The following is a 5,887-nucleotide window of genomic DNA, read 5'->3' as shown; positions in this document are numbered from 1 at the left end:
ATGTCATGGACCTGTATTTCCAGAGGTGTGGGCTGATAGTATTGAGTATATTCTGTTATTTTCAAACCCCTCCTTCATATATATGGTGTATTGTGTCAACCATTCATCAGATGAGACCAGTAGGTGCCTTAACTGGGTATTACCTTTTTTAATGAGGCCCTGTGTCAACCTTTCTTGTGGGAAAGGCTCCTACCCAGCCGGGTAACTGATGTATTATCACTAACAAGTGTATTCATTGCTGCTACATCAGCCAAGGCACTTCCTTCCTTAATTTCTGTAGTGGCCTTGGCATGTGGCTGGACAATACATTGCAGCAATTTCTCTGAGTACCTGGGCTGATTCCAGCACTTGTGTATTTCTTCTCTACTTGATACTTTTTCCCCCCATGATGTAAAAAATCCTCATTTTTTCCATAGCTTTGCCACTGTGTATCATACCCTGAGAGCATACCAAGAGTTTTTTGGCTCGTTTCCCTTTCCTCAATTGCTCTGTACATGTCAGGGCTACCAGTTCACCCTATCTTCGTTGGGAGTGTGCTGTGATTGCACTAAACAATTAATACCCTTCATTTCTTCACAAGGTGAGGAGCCAGTCCCTCATCTTTACAGCTGGGTGTTTGTACGTCCCACGCCTGGTGCTGCTCCTGTTTGCAGAGCCGATAACTGATGGCAGAGAGACTTTACTGCCTGAGGAATACTTATGCAAACAGGCACAATGGCTTAATAGGGAACACCCGGAGAAGTCTCCAAAGAAAGCGCTGTAAATTCCCCTTCCTGTGGATTTATGGGGAGATTTTTCACAGATATTTATGGTTTCCCAGGTGTGTTGTTGTGACTTCTTAGTGCAGATTTGCATGGCGTGCTCCTGGAGCTGATGAGAGGGGAACATTGATGGGGCAGCCCAGTGCTCATACCAGCATTGTAATGATGGAAATGGCTCCTTAATCCCTTGCTGAATTCCTCTTGTGTGTGGCAGCTGTAGCTCTGCCAGCACCAGCTGAACACCTGGAGAGTGGGGCTGGGGGGATTTAGGTGGCCCTGATCAATTTAAGATGGTCCTGATGCGATGCAAGGGTGGATCACCTGCCACAGTCCTGTCTGAATGTGCTGCCCCATGCACCCTGCAGGGCTAGGCCACACCAACACGCCCCTGCTGCTGTGCACAGCCAGCCCATTGAACCCCATCTCTTTTTCTCCTCCTTTCCAGGTTCCTTGCCTCAGCAGCAGGTCCTTGTAGGATTTCAGCTCTGGTAAGTGAAGTTGTGTTTTCTTCTCGCTGAGTCCATGTCTGTTGCAAAAGTGTTGTGTGGGGTTGGAGGTACACTGGGCTGGGCACCACCACTGCTCCACAGGCAGGTGGAAGAGCCTGAGTGTGCCCCTGTTAGGGCACCAGTTCCTGCTGCACCCAGAATTATTTCCCCTGTGTCTGAAAATACACTGAGATATGTCTATCAGTGCCCTCTCATAATCCATGAAGGGAAACAGTGTGGACATCTTTAATCCTTTCTGGATAAACTTTGTTGGATGGGAACTGAAAACTTTGGTGATTGGCATGATAATTGTAATAAAAACTGGGAGGTATTGCCCTCTTGATGTGTTCTCTTTAAAAAGTACACAGTTATCAAAAAAGCAGCCTCTTTGATGCAATCTGTTGGTTTGATAATTAAGTCCCATGGAAGGCACTGACATCAGCCTTGTGCTCAAGGATTTGCCATCAATGTCCCAGGTTGCATGGCCCCACTGAACTTGAGGGGTTTTCTTTTCTTTAGCTGCAAATGAGGCCTAACATTATTGAAGGGAGGGTTGTTATGGTGATCTCAGGGTTTTGGGGTGCTGCTGGCATGACCTTGCTCTGAGACAGAGCTGTTCTATGGCAGGCACAGCACTGTCTGGGGCATATCTAACCATGGCAGGGGCAAACGAAGGTTGTGGATCCTGGTGCCTAGGGAACTGCCCTGATGTCCTCTCCTTGTGCATCCATCTCACTGGAGGGCATCAGGCATAGTGTGAGCTTACCCCAAAAGCTATTCCTCACTGCAGAACTGTGCAGAGACTCCTGATGCGTGATGCTTTGCTCGTGACCTTGGCAGCCTCAGCTGGGAGCAGCTCAGGCCCTTGGGAGAAGCAGCACTGCCATACTCCAGCACATGGAGAAACTCCAGGCAAGAGATGAACCAATCAAGAGATTTTTCTGTGTCAGGGCTGTGTAACATTGGGAAGTGAACATACAGCTCTGTCTTCCCAGACAATTCCTGCGGGAGCAGCTCAGGCCACACTCCCTCCAGCAGCAAAAAGCAAGTGTCTGTAGCTGCAGAGTGGGGACAGGCAAGACAGGACCCATTGGTTCTCTGAAAAGGGGAGAAAGTGGAAAATGGCCTGGAGGAGGGGACAGTGGCCACGGTGGTAGAATTGCCTCCCCCGACACAACGTAATCAGCTCACGGCTGCTTCTCCTCAATCCTCTTACACCCCTCCCGTTGCACATCTCTCCCCAGACGTGGCCATGTGTGTTAGCAGAGATAAAAGCTCTCTTCCCATGCGGGCTCTTCTCCCCCAGCATGCTTAATCATGAGCCAAGGTGGCAAGCAGCATTGCCGAGAGAAGCCCCGGGCTCGGCTCTTCCCTGTGCCTCCTGCCGTGTGCCCGGGCTCCCGCTGTGCCCCGCACCCGGGCTCCCCGCACAGCCTGCGCAGCCGTCACGTGCCTCTGAAAAACGAGCTTCATCTGCACCCACAATTAATCACATTGTCATGCTGGCAGAGGATGAGGCAGCTGCGCCGAAATGCCTGAATCCCTGGCTAATTTATCACCGGGGCTGACTGCAGAGCTGCTCCTGCTGCACGGGGACACGCTCCCGAGAGGCAGATGGTGACAAGGAGCTCCGAGGCCCGGCAGTGAATGCTCGGGAGGACACATTCTCCTCCTCCCCAGAGCTCAGCCACTGATTTTTCAACCAGGAGAAGCTGGTGGGTGATTGCCTGTGCCCAGGAGGGCTGATGCTGCTGGTGACAGCCTGGCTCCTCGGTGCCACCTCAGACCTGGAAGCTGATGTGTCCTCCCGTGCTGGAGCGTGCTCGGGAACCCAGAGCAGAAGACTAATGAGGGAAATGAATATGAGGGAATTATTCCAGGATTTCCAAAGCCATGGTCTTTGTGGATGGTGGAAGCAGGAGGCACCCTGCCATGCTGATTTGTCTTGTTCACTTCCTTGCTCCAGTTTTGCTCATCAGAAGCAAAGTCTTCACCAGCTGTGCCCGTGCTGCCTCTGATGGGCTGGGATTAGCATGGAGAACCAGCTCCAGGGCCAAGGGCCTCCACTGGGCTGGTTCCTGCTCCAGGATGTCAAGGATGGGGACAAGTTGTGATGTTTGCTCCTGGTGTTCTGCATCTTTTTGGGATCCACATCATCCTGCTTGCTTGTTGGTTGCCAGCTCTCCCTCTCCACTTCACTGTGGGTTTGCTGGGCAAACTCTCATCTCCTAAATCCATACCTAGGACAGACGTGGATTTCTCCATTATATATTCACTCTTGCTTGTCTTGTGGTAATTAATTACTAATTCCAGACCAGACTCAGCTCTGGAGTGCTCGTTAACTAACTGGATGCCTTCCAGCAAATCCCAGCAGTCCCTCCACGATGGGAAAGTCATGTGTTCCTTGTCTGCTTCCTGATTGCTTCGTCCCCTCATAGTCGATGGGAGCACCTTGGAAGAGATCCACTGGAGCTGCTCCCCTGGAACTAGCAGGGGGCTGCTGACAACACAGCAGGTGCTTCCCTGGGGCTGCATAATAATGGACAGCAAAGCAAACCAACACATAGATGCCCCACACAGTGACTGGTGGCATCCTTTGCTGAGCTCCCAGCTGCTGGAAGCTGCTGGACTCTTTGTTTCACACTGACTCTCTTTGGAGATGTTGTCAGATGTGGGTTTTTTCCTCATAGCCTGGCAGAAATGCTGGAAAAGATTTGTCCTGTGCAGTCTGAAGCTCTGCATTGCTCACACTTTGCTATCATGGGGGGAACCGAGCCCATGTTTTTAGAGAAAAAAGGCTTTTATCAATAAAATTGAGCTGCTGCTGCGCCCAGCAGTTTGACCAGACAAAACAGTGAATGGCTTTTGTTAAAACTTTAAATCTTAACTTAGAAGGGCATGGGCCCTTAGATCAGCCATAAGCTGGTGTTCAGATAAACATGGTGCTTATTTTGAGGAGACAGAAGGGGTATTTTGGTCTCCTGTACCTGTACCCATGGAGTCTCTGGCCACCAGCAGTCACAGGCAGCTGAGCAAGGGACAGTGGAAAGCTCAGTCTGAGCATCTCTGAGCCTCCTGCTCAGACCCTGCAGCCTGCTGGGCTGACCCAGGAGCCCTCCTCCCTCCTCCCCTTACATGCTTCTGAGTGGATTTTGGGCTGGGCTGTTCTTGTGATTCTGTTTCCAAGCTCTTTGGAGAGGCAGATGTGTGCACGGCTGTGAGCAGGAGACATGTCTGACCTGATGTTCATCCTTATTTCAACTCCCCAGGGCCTTTGGGGGATGATGCAGCCTTCAGTCAGCACAGAGAATTACAGTTCTCTTGGCTCAGTTGCATGTTCAGAGTGAGCTGCTGCCAAGGCAAGACTCCCATGGGTGCCACCCCTAACCCTGGTGGCTTGGTGATGGGTCTTGGTGGTTAGCATTGCTCAGCATTGCTGGCATTGCCTTGTTTTTTCTCTGTGCTATTTTTTTTTTTTTTTAAGTCAGGGCTACAGCTGTGGTTCTGTAGGCACCCCTTTGCCAAAACATGACTGGCTTGTGCCCACTGTTGAGTGGAGAGGCCAGGGAGGAGCCAGGAAGCAGCTGTGATGTGACATGGGGAATTGGAGATTTGAGGTGACACCAGAGCAAGAATTGGTCACACAGCCTAGGAAGTAACAGCTCGGGTTTCCAGAGGGTGTGTTGGGAGCTTGGCAACAGAGGACAATTGATGCTGAAACCTCCAAGAGGTGCCTTTGCTTGGGCTGTGTGAGGAGCAGTGCTGGGGGTCAGACCCAGGTTTCACAGGGGTGGCTGGGCTGCTGCTGGTGCTGGGACAGGGCAGGACCTCCAGCCAAAGTGAGGCTCTGCTCAGCATTTACCATCCCTGGGCTGGGAGGGAGCCCAAACACCGCTCCAGGAACAGCAGAGAGGCATCCCTGGGGCACACAGGATGCTCCAGGGATGCTGAGACACCTCAGCAGAGGGAAACGCTTGTCTGCCCAAAGAAAAGGCTTTTCCAGACTCTGTCAGAGCGTGGGGAAAGCCTCTCGTGGGTATTTTGAAACACTTTGCAGTTGGAGGTGCCCAAGTCTTTTGGGACTTGGAGTACAGTTTCTGAAAGGACCTGTTCCCTAGAAATTCAAAGGAGCTGACTCTGCAGATCCCTGTGTACCAGCAGGCAGGGCAACACTCAGTGTGTCATGGCAGGGCTGACACCAGCCTGCTTCTTCCTAGGCACAAATAACTGTGCCACAAATTACGTCAGACTTTGCTATCCATTAACAATCTGCTCCTTTGATCTTCTGTCAGTGTGAAGGAACTGGAAGTGTTTCTTTAGGTTTAGTCCAGCCCCAGGGTAGTAAATTGGACATCTCCTGTCCCTCTGTCTCTTGTAGAATCCATATGCATGTAATGGATCTAGTGGCATCTTGCATTTTCCCCTGTCAAGGCACAAGTAATGGTATTTCACCCTGGCACCCAGTGGTGCAAAACCCTTGCATGCACAATTTGGAGAGGGCTGTGCTGTGAATCCCTAGCTGTGCTCCTCTGAGCTCAACCTTTGGGAGTTGGGCATGGTTTCAGAGGGGTTGTGCATGGTTTGTGTGGGGGTTTGGCATGGTTTGTGTTTCCTTGAACCACCACACTTTTGAACAGA

This window comes from Erithacus rubecula (assembly GCF_903797595.1).
Source record: "Erithacus rubecula genome assembly, chromosome: 14".
Taxonomy (NCBI): Eukaryota; Metazoa; Chordata; class Aves; order Passeriformes; family Muscicapidae; genus Erithacus; species Erithacus rubecula.
Note: the sequence above shows the minus strand (reverse complement) of the source record.